The following is a 17,030-nucleotide window of genomic DNA, read 5'->3' on the forward strand; positions in this document are numbered from 1 at the left end:
AAAGGTCATATTGCATGTGTGTGTCCATCTCCTAGGGGTAACACTAGCAATAAAGTTTCTGGACAACCAATTTCCAATTTAGCACGAACTTCTTCTCCTTAAAATTGGTTAATGGATAGCGGCACCACACATCATCTTACAGTTGATCTTGAAAACTTGGGTATTCATTCTGAATACCAAGGTCCTGAGGAAGTTACTATAGGTAATGGTTCTAAAATTCCTATTTCACACATTAGTAAGAGTTCAGTTGTTATATCTGGAAAAAGTTTCGATCTTGATGATATCCTACATGTTCCAACTGCTGCTCAAAATTTATTGTCTATTAGTTCTTTTGCTAAGTTTAACCAAGTTTCAATTGAATTTTTTCCTTACCATTTTTTGATTAAGGACTTGGCGACGAGGGACATACTGCACACAGGCCCGAGTGAAGATGGATTGTATTCTCTTCATGTGTTGAAGTCATCTACACCTGCATCTTATGCTGCATCTCTAGGGGTTGGCATGCTCATTTGGCTCATACATCACTTCTTACCGTTCATCAAGCATTGTCGTCTAGCGTCATTGTCCCTTCCTTTAAATCTTCTAGTTTATGTTCTACATGTGTTGTCAGTAAAAGTCATAAAGTTCCTTTTCGTGATTCTAGTTTTCAAGCCTCCGGGCCTTTAGACCTAGTTTGTTCAGATGTTTGGGGTCCTGCTCCAGTTGTTTCAAACGAAGGGTATCAATATTATGTGATTTTCTTTGATCACTTTAGCAAATATACATGGATTTATTCCTTCGTCTTAAATCTTAAGTCCTTTCAATACTTATGCAATTTCGTACAATTGAGGAAAAATATCTTGGTCGTCCCATTAAAAATTTTCAAGCAGATTGGGTAGGAGAATATCAAGTATTGATAAATTACTTGAGAGATAATGGAATTGTGCAGCGTTCCTCTTGTCCATACACCCCTGAACAAAATGGTTGTGCCGAAAGAAAACATAGGCATATTGTTGAAACTGGTCGAACATTGCTACATCATGCCAATGTCCCACATAAATTCTGGAAAAATGCATTTGATACCGCTGTATATACTATAAATCGTTTACCAACCCCACGCTTAAACAATAAAACTCTATTTCATATGTTATTCAACACTGATCCAGATTACTCTTTGTTGCGTGTTTTTGGTTGCCTTTGTTTTCCGTGGTTGCGTCCTTATACAAAGGATAAATTGTCTCATCGATCTAAATCATGTGTGTTTTTGGGCTAGAGTAAGTTACACAAAAGATACAAATGTTTTGACCCTGTTTCCTCAAAATTTTATGTTTCTCGTCATGTCATCTTTGATGAAAATATTTTTCCTTTTGTTTCACAGGATGTTGTGGTGCCTCCATCTATAACCAATGCTAAATCAGACCCTCTCAATGTTACCTTGCCATTTCAAAATTTTGTTTCTCCTTCCAATGTTCCACCAATGATGCCACAATCTTCAGTACCAACGTGCACATCAAATCAGCCTTCTCCCTCTCCATCTATAGAATCCTTGACAAATCCCAGATATTTGACATATGTTGATCCTATTACTGGACACACACATGCTATTGACCCTCCTTCACAAGATGACGTTTCTCATGGTGTAGCCTTGATTTCACCAAGTGTAGTTGCAGAAAATCCTCATTCTTCTAATACGAGTCACTCTGCTGATTTTGGAAACACTTCTGTCGTCGGTATGGTCTGTCCAGCAGCCCCTTCTTTGCAAAAAATGGTCACACGAACACAAACAGGCTTCTTGAAGCCAAAGAAACCATTCTCCATGTCCACTACGACACCAACATCGGCAATAGTGGAACCTTCTTGCCATTCACAGGCTATTAAGGATGTTCATTGGCGTCACGCCATGTCGGAGGAGTATAATGCACTTATTCAAAATGGTACTTGGGAACTAGTTCCACCATCCCTGTCTCAAAATATAATTGGTTGTAAATGGGTGTTTAAGAGGAAATTAAAGTCAGATGGTTCATTGGATCGCTATAAAGCAAGGCTTGTGGCTAAAGGATATCATCAACGATCGGGTCTCGACTTTGATGATACGTTTAGTCCAATGGTTAAGCCGGCTACCATACGATTGTTGTTGTCCTTGGCAGTGTCTCATCAATGGCATGTCACTCAACTAGATGTATCCAATGCATTTCTTCATGGGAAATTAGATGAGATTGTATACATGTCTCAACCTCTCGGGTTTGTTGATCCTACTCGTCCGGATCATGTTTGTTTACTTAAACGATCTCTCTGTCGTCCCAAACAAGCTCCGCGTATGTGGAACAAATGTTTAGCTGATATGCTTCTTTCTCTAGGCTTTGTGGGATCCAAAACTGATTCTTCTCTGTTATATTTGCTGAATGCCAATGTAAAGTTGTTTTGTTTAGTCTATGTTGACGATATTCTAGTTGTGGGATCTAATTCTGATCATATTGCAGCTCTAATTACGAATTTAAAAACTCATTTTGTTGTTAGAGACTTGGGAAAATTGTCTTATTTCTTGGGAATTCAAGCCAACTGGAAACCTGAAGGATTGCATTTATCACAAGGTAAGTATGTCACAGACCTCCTTAATCGTGTGCAAATGGGGTCGTGTGGTCCTGTCTCCACACCAGCTTCATCTTCATCTAAACTCTCCAATACCGGTGGATGTCCATTCCATGATCAAACTCTATATAGAAGTACTGTTGGAGCTCTACAATACTTGACGTTTACTAGTCCTGATATAGCGTATGCGGTAAATAAAGTATCACAATTTATGCATTATCCTATGGATTCTTATTGGGTTGCCGTCAAACATATTCTCCGTTATGTCAAGGCTACAACATCTCATGGTTTATTTTTTTTCTCATGGGTCATCCACCTTACTTCATGGTTATAGTGATTCGGATTGGGGATGTGATGTTGATGATTGCAAGTCTACCATTGGATTCACTATTTTTCTTGGTTCTCATTTGATTTCATGGGCTTCTCGCAAGCAAAGAGTTGTATCACGGTCGAGCACAGAGGCAGAATATCGTGCATTAGTTGTTGCTACCTCTGAAATGACATGGGTCGAACATCTCCTTCGAGAGATTGGTTGCTACAGCACCTCTCTTCCCATTCTCTGGTGTGATAATCTCAGTGCTACCTACTTAACGACTAATCCCATTTTTCATTCCCGAACGAAACATATGGAAATAGATTTTCATTTTGTCTATGACAAGGTTCGTGCGAAGACCTTATCAGTCAGATATGTGAGTTCCCATGATCAAGTGGCCAATGCTCTTACCAAGCCTTTGTCCAAGGTCCGATTTCTGGAGTTGAAGAGCAAGTTGACAGTCGTTCCACTCTCTGCTCAACTTGAGGGGAAGTGTAAAGATAATGTCACGTAGGAGTTTGAGTGGAAGTCTATTTGTATTTATTTACTGATTATTAGGAATTAATTTAGAAGAAGTCGTGTAATTGTATTCAGATTATGAGTCCTGAGCCGTGACAACTTTGAAGTCTTATTCTTCAAGAAACTCATGTATATATATTGATGTATTCAGGCGATGAATTGAATACAATTGAGAATCATCTTTAACAGATACCACACAATTCCAGGTCTTTTAAGACTATTTCCTTCTATGTAATTTTAAGTTTATCGACTATCCCATCCCCAATTTTCAGCACCTTCACTTAGTACCATAGTTTCATACTTACGGATCGATACCTCGATAGATTGATAAAAAATATGTTCAAATCATCTCCAACGTAACGACTTTCTCACATTTTATTCTCAATGTGTACTAGCTACACTTAAACCTTCTACGAATATAATCATTTTTAATATTTATCTAACTTAATATGTCCACACATTTATTTTAGCATCTTCACAACACTCGTATTATAATATATTTATTGGACTTTAACAAACCAGCATGCATTCACTACCATATAATATAGCCTATCCATATGAGAAATTATTCATTTCAAAATTCTCTTGTACTAAAATCAGCGAACAACTAGCTAGCTATAAAGTAAACTAAAAGATCACAAAACCAAATCTTTCTGTTCAACCTTTTTTTTATTTCTTTCTCGAGCCCATAAAGTACAGCTGCACACAGTTTCTAAATTTAAAGTTTTACGTAATTTGTTTTCGATATCAATGCATGTATGTTGGGGAAACTTGACCTCTTAAACTACTCAATTCATGCATCTAGTTATTCGAAATGAACTCCAATATTTATTTATAGTAGAAAAATAAATATTAATTACGAGACGTGTCCCTTTTATAATTAAGAATTTAATTAATCCACTGATTTTGCCACCTCTAAATTACAGTACACAATGGAGCTAGCTAGCTAGACACATGCAAGTAGCAGTAGAAAAATGGGAAAAAAAAGATTGGCAAATCATTGTACTTAACCCAAAAATTAATTAGCCAGATCATTATAGAGATCTTATACATTTGTAGTTATGTAGTTCAGATCAGTAAATTAGTAGAATACATTTTTATTATATATGAGGTTAATGATGAGACACAATATTCCTCACATAACACCAAAGTCCAAACTTAGCTTGTATGTACTGTTGCTAGGCTGTTATCATGCTGGTGAATGTGTCAAAAAGATCTCTCCAAGAAACTTCATCCTAATTATAAAAGCTACCACTGCAATAATAAAACAACGATAACATATTCAGTATAATTTCACAAATAAAGTTAAGACAGAGGGTTGGGTATACATGTACTACTAGAAATAGAGATTTTCTCCCACCACAAATAAGTGAGAAGTTTATGTTACAAAATATAATTTTTCCACTCATTTCTCATGAACCAGATCACTAGGAAAACACATAATGGAAAACAAATTATTATTGAGATACCGGAAAGCTTTCTAATTTTTCCATGTGAAAACACTACTATTTTTCCTTCTCATTAATTCAATAAAAAAATATTCAAATTTCAATAGGAAAATAGTGATTTATAAGTTGGGACACATATCCTAATTACCATTGCCTTTGTAGGATAGGAGCTTGTTTTCGATAGACCCTGCGAAATCGTTTTTTAGAAGTGAAGGGGAAAATGCAAGAGTAAAAACTATGATAAAAGAAAAATACGTACATAAACAGTATATATAAATATTAAACGATAATTAAAATATAAGATACATCGTAGCATATAAAATATTGTTAGCGTAATAGAATATAAAAGCTAACACTATTTAAATAAATCATCTGAATGGGTTAGTTGACAAGAAAGTTAATTTTTATTTTTCCCTTTTTCATCACTTATATATTACTTTTTCTTGTAAATTTAAAATTAATCAAAAGTTTTAACATTTTCCATGACAGCTAAGAGAGAGATATTATGAACCCTAGCTACTGTAAAGTTCTCAGCAATTTCCTCTACATTTTTTATTTATTAAAAGTTGAATATTATATAATATACTGAACGGAAGATTAAAGAATTTGAGTGCGCAGTAAAGTTGCTTAGTTTCATACATAATATTTTTACACGTTTAAATATATATAATATGTTTTCTTTTTAAAGTTGTTGAGAAAATGTATTAAAGTATATTATATTATAATCGTATATTCCAATTTTATAGAATTATCCTGTATACAAAAACTAAATGGGAACATAAAGAAACAAATAGGGCAGGTTTATAGTTGGCAAATTTGCTTTCTGATCTTGTGTCTAAGAACGTTACGTATGTAGCTACCTTTTTAATTAGCAGATGAAATTTTGTTAATCGAAAAATTACATTGTATTAAAAAATTGAATAAATGTGTATATAATTATTTTTTATTTCTCTTGACATAAATTTAAATCATGATTTTTTTTTATTTTCTTCTTAAATAACTTATTTAAATTTCTAACTTCATCACAGTCGTAAGTTAGCACATAGTCTTCTTCAGGGTCGTCTTAACCACTAGGCCACTAAAGCCATCGCTTGGGGCCTCATATTTTTGGGGCCCCAATTTAAATAAATATACTTATACATATTACTTAAAATTATATGTATTTTTAAATTTAAAAAAAAAACATGTAAAAAGTATAGAAAAACAACAAAATAGTTGTAAATTTTCCTCATTCTAAGGAATGAAACATTTTTTGAAAATAATTTCCTTAAGTGGGAAATTGTGTTTCCTTATTTATCTCCTAAAAATTTGACCTTATATTATTATTTATTTTATACTCATCTTTTTTATTCTCCATTTTATTATTTTTATTCTCAATATTGAACTCTCTCCTAAAAAAAATGATTTATTGTTGCTTACAAGTTAAAAAAGAACAAAATTTACTTTTGAGTGTCTTCTCCAATATCTTAAAAAGTGCAACAAGCAATCATTATATTGAAAGAACGCGACACTATTTCAACATTATTATATCAACTTATCGAATTCGTGAGCCATGTTTTATTATTCTAACTTTATTTTATTATTTTTCTTGAACTTTTGATTTTGTTAATATTCTTAGTTAGTAAGTATATATATTCTCGTTTTAGTTATTATTAAGAGAAATAATACAAGTAGAAGATTATGATTTAATGAAAATACTCAATTAAATAAAAAGACTTGATTCTTTTCCTAATGTGTATATTGTTTATAGAATAATGTTAACAATTCATGTAACTATTGCCTCGGTCGAAAGAAGTTTTTCGAAACTAAAATTGATAAAATCTTATCTGAGATCAACAATGTGAGATTGAATGCAATAGCTATATAATCAATTGAAAAGGAATTACTAAAACAAATCGATTAGAAAATAGTAATTAATGATTTCACATCTAAAAAGGCAAGAAAAATAGATTTTAAATAGATATATACATTATTATTATTTTTTTTGAAAAAAATAAAATAAAATATTAGGGTCCCTTTTTTAAGATTTGGCTTTAGGCCCTAATCTTGTTGAATCCGCCCTGGTCTTCTTCCTTTGTCTCTTTTACTTTACTTTATCTTGTGTCCAAAGAAAAAGGACCATAATTGCCATGCCAACTACTTAGGTAAGGCCAAGTTTGGTCCACCCCATTTTTTTTCTGTCGACATTTACACTATATTTTCCATGGAAAAGATTTATTTGCATTGAAACTATTACAATTATGCCAGCTCATACAATGACTTTATTAATGTATTAAATAAAAAATTGGGAGTTAGGGAGTGGTTTTGTAGACGAGGCGAAGCCACAATAATGAATACAAGTTCGATAAAACTCAGTAACGTTAATTTGAACTTCATATTTATGATTTAAAATTTATAAATTAAATTTTTTAGCTCAGGTACTATTTGCTTAGAATTCAAATGAATCACTCAACACATCACAAAGGAGGACTTTGAATGTAACTAAGTGAAAAAACTAGATTTGTTTGGTTGACTGAGGATCTTGTTCTAATTGGGCCTCATATTAGTCTACAATTAGACTAATTCAATTCAACTTTTCATTGATGGGACAAGCTAGAAAAATGTATTTTCTCTTTGGAATATAATTATGATGAAACTTACTCAGAAGACTTCAGGTCATTAACTAGAAATATCCTCAAAGTATTTAGTCAATGAGTTTAATTATCACCTTTAAACTTTTAAATAATTGAATAAATCACATCAAACAGTACTATTTAAGCTCCTTTAATAACTCAATAATAAGTGTATATTTCAATACTACTTGTTTGGTATATACTTGCACGTGTTTGAATCATTTTAACCTTAGCTAATTAAAAATTGAAGTAATAATATATGTGTTGTTTAAAATTTTATATTGTTAATTATAATTAAATTATAAATTTGTATATGAAAAATACATATTTTTATATTAATTGATTAGGTGTAAGAACATGTAATTACTTGTTTTGGGCCTTGCCCCTGCTCTTGTTTAAATGTTTCTGGGAGAAGCAAATGGCTGGGTCTAATTGAATGTTTTTTATTTTTGTATTTTAAATTTGAGGAATTGACACAGACATACAACTACTATATACAATTGGCAACATATAGCCTAATATTAATTAGCAATTAATAGTCCAAAAAAAGGAAGCACGTAATAGCCTAAAAGGAATATAACAACTTTTTATAGTTTTTTTTAACTATGTGCAGCCAACTAGCATTAGTTAAAAAGATGTGGGATTATTTTTTCTTCCTTATTTTTAACTCCTATAATTAAGGAAATTAGCTTTTCAGTTTCTTTAAATTCTCAAACTCAACTTTTTATCACTCTATTTTTCAAAAAAAATACTAAACATAGTTTACAACAACATAAATATATATTTGATTGTAATTTTATAATTTATTTTTTTATCAACCGATAGTAATTAGTTTATGAAAAAACGGTTGCCTATTTTTAAGAAATGAAAAAAATAATATTATTAATTAACCCAAAAAAAAGGTTATATCAACTTTTAAGGAAGGATTTTTTAAATTCTTTAATTAACTTATCAAAAGACGAAGACTACTTTTAAGGTAAAAAAAATATTATTAGTGTTCAATTAACGTGTATAATTATCAAATAATTGACAATAATTAATCAAATAATATAAGAGGCAATTGTTTTTATTAGAAACTGTAATAACACGTATGCAAAAATAATACAATAATTAAAGTTGCAATTACATAATGTATACATAAAAAAAATCCATATGTAAACACAAAAAATCATTCATAAAAATAGGAGTGTAAATTTTATTGATGTATACCATAACTGTAGCATGTATACATAAACTTATAATGTATACAAAAGAATGTTACCAACAATTATAGGTTATAACTATAATGAATACAAGAACGAAGTTGATATGATAAATGTACAAATTAAATTTTATTCATAAATTGTACATGTGATTTTTGTTATGTATATGGTAACTGCACTATGTATACATTGGTTTGTATTCATCTATGTATTCATTGGTCTGTATTCACCTAATAAATTTATATACATTTATTCAAATTGAGATTGACATTTATTGATATACATTGGTTTGTATTTATCAAAATCAACATTTTATTTTTTTACGAGGATCTTATGAGAACATTTATTACCCATGAAATTGAAAACAAAAATTCCAAATACTATAACTTGAACTTTTACCAAAAAAAGTTAATTTTTTTTTAATTTCACAAATCACAAAATTTCAAAATTAAGTGGAAAAAAACACTACATAATTATATATTAAAAGAAGATTTTGGGAGGATCAATGGATAAACATACATCCGATTTGCATAAACAAAGTAAATTAAGGAGAATAAGAAAAAAATTAGAAGAACAACAAATATACATATGAAAAAGATTTTACAATGAAAATAATAAAAAAAAGGATTAATAACCCTAATTTTCACAAAAACAAAATTGAAAAAACTTCAATTTCACAAATCATGAAATTCAACAATTAATTGGACAAGAACAAAATTATATATAAAAGATTCTTATTAGAAGTATCCATGAATAAATATATTGTTATATTTGATTTTCATAAACAAAGTGAATTAAGGAGAATAATAGAAAATTTGGGAGAGAAACAAATATACGTATAAAAAGAATTCTAGAAAGAAAATAAAGGAGATAAAAAAGAGAAGAAATCTATTTTAAAACGGTTGACAAACAAAAAGGAGAGATAAAAAAGGAATAATAAAACAATAAATTTTACCTTTTCAAGAAAAAAAAAGGAGCAATCAAACGTGTTTAGAGAAAAATAAGGGAAATAAAAATACATTTTTTAAGAAAAAGCAAAATAACTATTGAATGCCAAATAAATAAAAGAAAGTCCTTTTTTTGCCAATAAATTATAAATGGACTATTTTTTGCCAATTTAGTCTATAGGTTGTCATGCTGTGCCATTTATTAGTCTTTTATTTTTGTTCTTATTTCTTCTTCTTTTTTAACAAATAATTGTGGGTCAAAGTATATTTAAACTATATGACCTAATTTTGCAAGACCAAGGCTTATGAAACTTTTTTGTCCGACATAAATTATGTAATATCTATCTAATTCGAAAAACATAAACTCAGAGAATTGTTACCTCATCCGACATAAGCTGTGTAATATCTAATTCACAAGGCATAAGTTTACAGAAATTTTGTTTTGTCCAGGAAAACTTTTGTAGGAATTAAGGCATAGCTTTATGGGTTCTAAAATGACATAAGTTTATAGGAACTAAATTATTTTTATATTTTTTGGTTTTTAATTTTTGGATTAATTACAGAAATCTCACCTTTTAGTTTACTTATTACCATTATCCCCTATAAGTTTTACAAATCTCCAAAATCCCTCATTTTCACGCATCAGATTAGTGTATCTCGCGAATCAGATTAATGTATCAGCGCATCAAATTAGTGTATCATTTATAAAAATGTACATCATATTAGTGTATCATGTATAAAATGTAATGTATCTTACTTAACGATTAATGTATCTCGCGCATCAGATCAATGTATCAACGCTTATATTATTGTATCCGTTTGAGGGATTTTTGTAATTATAAACTTTTAAGGGATAGATTGTAATTTTGCCTTAAAAATATGTGATTTTTGTAATTACCCTTAATTTTTGTCCTTTACCGTAAAGTATGACCTGTGTAGGGCCACTCTTTATTTTTTGTGTCCGTTACACAGTGGGCTTAAGTTTCAAATTATTGAATTTAATCCACTAAGCTAACATGGACATAATTTAAATAGTAGCCTCAAAATGGGTCATTTCTTGGGAATGCCTGCTCTTTTAAGTTTTGTAATAGCCCAAATGAAAAATGTAGGACCAACTTTATATTGTTCAGATCAAAATCTTATTTATGAGATAGCAATAAAATTTAAATAGATTTTGTTTTATGACGCTCTTAAAATATTTCCTATTTAATAAACCTTGGGTAGTAATTTAATCAAATGGTTATGTTAAGTGATCAACCTGCCTAACAGTTCTTAGAAAAATGACATTATTGTTTATTTCCTTCTTGCATAGTTACTTGATAATGTTGTTTGTTTATACCTAATCAACTAGACAAAGAAACTTATACTTATATTTAGCAGCCTAATACAATTACTAGATTTATTTATATATTTATGGTCCAACAGAAATAAAAGGATTGGTTCCATATTTTGGTGTAAGTCAACTAATTCTCAACCATTATAGAGTGAAAAAGACATCTCCTCTAAGCAAATCCAATATGGAAAATTTTTGTTTTCTTTTGGATTAGTCAATTCAATATTGTGAAAGTTTTTAGTGGAAAAAGAACAAACTACTCGCCCCACAATCAAGGACAGAGCTAGAAGTCCGAGTACGACTTTTTAGAACTCAATAACTTTTGATCAAATAGTATATTTGTATCAAGAAGTTTATTAAACATGTACAAATATTAAGTTTGGAACCCATTTATTAACACTTGAAATTGTAATTATAAAATTCAAAATTCATAAAATTAAAATATTGGCTTCGCCTCTGCACACAATTAATTGTCACTCAATAGACTAAGTTCCATTTGGTGCTATCACATTATTTTTCAATTTTGGTGCTTTTCCTAGTTAGGTCATTTGGAGATTTTAGTGTTATTCTACCTTCCAAACAAGCACTAATGATGCCAATTAAGAAAAAATGAAGAAGGGTTCTCTTTCTTTTTTGTCCTTAAAAAAGAAGAATTAATGTAAATAACTGTCTAAAAAATATTAGAAGGGTGTAATATATTTATAATTCATATATAATATGTGTATAATTATATATAAACAATATATAATTTATGTATATCGGTTTTTAAAAAAAGTAAAAGGTAAATCCTGATATTTCTATAAAGATCGTATGCAATAATTTACATGTTTATTGACTCAGTTTGTTCCCCAATTTCTACTCCACCTAATTATATCATAATTTTACCAAGTCATGTAAGGCTTAGAAAATATTACCTTTAGCCAAGTCAATAGATTCTTTATGAGTAATTGTCTAATTTGCAATTGACTTTTGAATTAATTGAAGTCTTAAACACACGGTAAACCAAAAATACACTCTCTTTTTTTTGGATATTTTAAGTTGAGACTGAGTAAATCTCAAGAAAAATTCTAAAAAACGTATAATTTTTGGTGGGTCTGAAAAAAAAAACAGTTAATTGGGGATAATTACTCTTTATATTTGGAAAATAACTAAATAAAAATCTTAATTTCTTTTTAAGCCACACAACACATATGAGCTAGAAGAAATTTCATTTATTTTAGTACATTCTCCTGGATTAGCAAATCATTATCGTGGTTGGGACCTAGAAAATCTGAATATTGATTCGTCTCTATCCAAATATGTTTAATGTTAGGTTTTATTTGCTTCTAATAAATATTTAAATTGTTCAATTAGTACTCTAAGAAAATAATATTGTATGTCATCTTCTTTGATAAACTTGGCAACACACGAATAATATAATGTGTATATCCCTCTTTTTTTATTACTAATTTTAGCCCATGACATTCATTTTTCCTCCCCACGACAATTGAAATAACGTAATTCATTACGTATAATAAAACAATTTGCATATCAAAAGACTTCTCAATTTTTTATTTTTAATTAAACAAATAGTTCTTTTTTTTGGGACCGGAAAATGAAAATGTGTGTGCTAGACAAATAAAATGTTTTTTCTATTTTCCACTTGATGTTTGAAGTCCGTATTGGAACCCCAACTAATCGCGCACTGCAGTCTGCAAGGTCTATTCAAATGGGTGACTCTCCCAATAAGATTTTCTCCCTTGAAATTCGAGATCTCTAATTAAGAAGGAAGCAGTCTAACCAACACCACAATCCGTTTCGGTCAAATCAAATGTTTAATAACCCATTACAAGAATAGCACCAGTAATATCCATTACAAAATAGATGGTAGAGTTTAGAAGTTTTTATCACGTTTCAACGACTAATGGAATGTCACGATAGAGGTTTCATTGACTTTTTACTAGTTCAACATTCTAGATAGGTAGTATTTTTTTAGTTTTTAGTTTTTTTTTTGTTTGTAAAAACAATAATTCAACATATTGTTCCTATTAAAATTCTTATGTAATTAGGTATATTTTAATGCTCTTATCAACTACAGTACTTTAGACAAATAACATGTATAATATTGGCAAAACATGGAAGATATGTATGGTATTTAAACTTAGAAGGCATAAAATTTAGATCGTAGTGACACATTTTAAAATTATACAAGTCTAGACACAGAATTAAAGAGATCAATATCATAGCTAGGTTGTGCTATTATATTTGGTATTATAGCTAGAGATTAATATCGATGAACGAACTTAATTTCATTGCTTGTGCCTTAAATTAAGCAGCTAAATTTGAGGCAAATTTAATTGTTACACTCACTGATCACATGAAATTAAAGACACTACTTAATGAATCTCTCATTGAAGCGAAGTACAAGAAATCTTAGACAAGGGTCTTAATTTCCCCATGTGCATTTGTTCTTTTCTTCACAATTTAGTAGACAATATGCTTTTGAGTTTTTCCCCTTACCCACGTTTAGAGTAAATCTTCAATTTGTATTTTGATTATTATGTTCCTTAATTATCTATCTATTTCTCCTTAATTATTAAAGTTAATTTTGAATGTCAAAGACTTGTTTTTTATGTATTATTTATTTGAAATGCAACATCTAGCTACAATATGTAGTTCGTTGATTTTAATGAATCAAAGGATATTGTTGATGAAAATGATCTTATATTGGATCAGGATGAGAATCCTGTGCTCTTTATAATATTTGGACAATTCAAAACCCTTTGAGTTAGTTTTTAAAAAGCGAGTTAGACTCAAGATTTAATTTAATACATGATATCAAAGTCAAACACATTAGGTCCGGTATGTGGGGCCTTGGACCATGTGGGGGTTGTAAGTATATGCCCGGTCCTTGAATGTCACACTCCATACCATATAGTGAAACTCCGAATAAAGAATGTCCGGATTGAGGCAAGAATCATGGGCTCTTTAATCTTTAATTATAAGATTTGGACAATTTTTTTATTTATTTTTTAACTAGCTTTTAGAACGTGAATTATGCCTTAAAACTTAATTTGACAAGTAATACAATATGATGTGCCATATTATCCCCAACGTCCTTATGTGAGCAATGACTTGTGCCTAGTAGGTTTTTATTGAGTATTAATTACTGTATATAGAAACTAACTCTGATCAGTATATATAAATTATCAAAACAAAATGCAAGATACAAACTAAATTATCAATATATAAATTTATTGGTGCTTATTAAATCAAAATGTTATTTAATGAATTAAAGTAGTTTATGTTAACTATGAGAACAAGGTCTCACATGGATGGTAAAGAGCATTTCGATGAATAAAGCATTTTGTGTTAGCAAAATTTAAAGAATGGCCGTATTTTAAGGAATGTGATGTAGACCGTCTACCCAATTCAGACATTAGTGATTAGTAATTACTTTCACAAATTGAAGACTATAGGTCACACAAAGATAACTTTATTGTTGCTTCAAGATTCTTCTCAAAGAAGTCTTGTATTGATAGTATGAAAAAAACCAAACAATATCACACAGTGGTGCTAATTATATTCCCTTGTAGTGGTTGTCATTTCCTTTATTAGTTTTATTACTTCATGTTCTTTACTAATTTCAAGATTTGTTAAAACTTAGGCATAAATGAGTACCATATGTCGAATTAAATTTCTTCTGTAATAATGGGAGACACGTAGCTCACTTATACTGGCACTATTGAGGGAAGTATTAATATAAGGGGTAAGGGTCTGAAAAATACTCTAACTTTGGTCGAATTTGTTGTTGCGATACTAAACTTTCATGAGGACTTATTACCTCTCTAGACTATTTAATACCGTATTTTAAACATATATATTTGCCCACGTGGACATAAAAAATAATGCAAAATTATAAATAGTAATGTGTCTACGTGGGCACATATATACCTTTAAAATACACTATTAAATAGTTCAGGGGGTAAAAAATACGGTATTAAATAGTCTAGGGAGGTAATAGGTGCTCATGAAAGTTTAGTATCGCAACAGTTAATTTGACCAAAGTTGGGATATTTTTCAGACCCTTATCCCTATATATTAGTATTAAAGTTTTGTGGTTTTCTCTGTCCTTTCTTCTCCTTTTTTTTTCTTTGGATACGGGACTAGTATTGCTAGAGCTTAGTACCCAAAACCCCCAACTATTAATAATAATGGAAACTAATTACAGCATATAAATGCCATTCAAAAAGCCAAAAGCTTAACCCCCACCAAGCTCAGATAATAATTATCTGATACACGTGCTAGTAAAAAATAACAAGTAATTTATTGAATTAGTCGAGATATACACAAGATGATTATGATATCACATGAATTATTTTTAAAAAAACATGCGATCAATAAATTTATTGTGCTTCTCTATGTTTGAGAGTGCGAGACACGGCTATGCATGTGCTTTGGCATAATGTTGGAGCTACAAAGTGTAAATAGAAAATGAAAAAATATGATTTTGCTTCATATTCGCATTTCTCTAGATCATCAATAATATCTTTTAAACTTCGTTATTTTTTATAAAGCCTTTCACATTTTCTTTTATATTATGATGTGAGATTCGTCTAAAGTATCATCATATGTTCTCCAGTTTCTTCAAAAATATATTAGCCTAAAAACTTGTTAGTCCTTCCTCTTAACTCGCTACCCTCGTTGGTCCTCCTCTATCATGAACGTCACATTAATTATTTAATACAAACGCAAAATACAAATAATTTTATTTCCACAACAAGGTCACTCAAGCTTTGACGTCTTGCAGATGAAAAGGTATAAAGTATTTTTTTTTTTTTTTTTTTTTAAAAGAGGGCCCAAGAGTCACGGGAACTCAAAGAGAATAGTTGAAGTAAAGAATGCAAAGAAGGTTGCTTTTTTCCTTGCTATTTTGTACTCTCTTGTGAAAAGATGCAACTATGTAATACCACCTTTTTTTCTTCTAATAAATAATATCAGTACGAGTCTTCCACATAATAGGTGTGAGTTTAATATATATTTAGAAACAGTTACACTGCTTCTAATTAATTCGTATTATAAAATAAACTTTCACAAAATACTTACTCCTTAAATTAAAAATAATAATATTCGAACTGAAAAAAGATGTTTTTAGGCTGTTATAGCTATAGCTAAAGCTGAGTCCATACTTGGAATTGATCTAAATGATAATGGTGACAGATCAAGCCAAGCAAAACCAATTATGAGATTACAGGTACGTAATTAATTACAAATTTAGAGGCATTAATGGTTTCTTACAAATAAAGGAGAAAAATCCTGCAAGTATGTAAACAATTGTTTTTATTATTAATAATAGTCCAACTTTGATGACATTAGATAGATAGATATTAAAATTGATAAATGGTCCATACCATTATACAAAAATCATAATTATAAGCATATGTGAAAACAAATAGCAAGTCTAGTGCACATAGGCTTCCCATGCTTAGTACATACATTGCTTTTGGACTTCACATTTTGCACATAATATAATGAAAAAAATATATATACACACCAAAACGATAAATCTACGTTATTGCTCTTTTTATATAAATTCTAATTATTGATAATGACTCACGCAAAATATTACGTATGTATGAGCGCATTTAGACGCAATAGCTTTGATATAGCTAATATTTATAATTATATCATGCTATTAATTTTTAAGATTTTCAGTTTTTTGGTCCCTATCTAACTTCAATTCCTTAATAACAACATATATATTAATTATAAACATTTCTATGTCATTCTTATATATTCACCACGAAGATAAATAAATAAAAAGAAAATATTATTGTGTGTCATGATTCCGTTATGTGTCTATATTTTTGGAAAGACTTTACAACTTGTGTATTATTTCATACAAAATATTTACAGGATTCTTACCTCTTATAGGTGTAAAATAACTTCTTACATAGTTCCATTACTAGTGGATTTTTTTTAAATATATATATACACATATATAGTTTCCTTGTTGGATATAAAATAGAAAGGATAATGCCAATTTTTCTTGTGAAAACATAGACGTATTCTAAGGCATACATCATGTCAATTACTAAGATGGATATTA

This window comes from Solanum verrucosum, unplaced genomic scaffold (genome assembly GCF_900185275.1).
Source record: "Solanum verrucosum unplaced genomic scaffold, falcon-dt-bn FXZP01000230.1, whole genome shotgun sequence".
Taxonomy (NCBI): domain Eukaryota; kingdom Viridiplantae; phylum Streptophyta; class Magnoliopsida; order Solanales; family Solanaceae; genus Solanum; species Solanum verrucosum.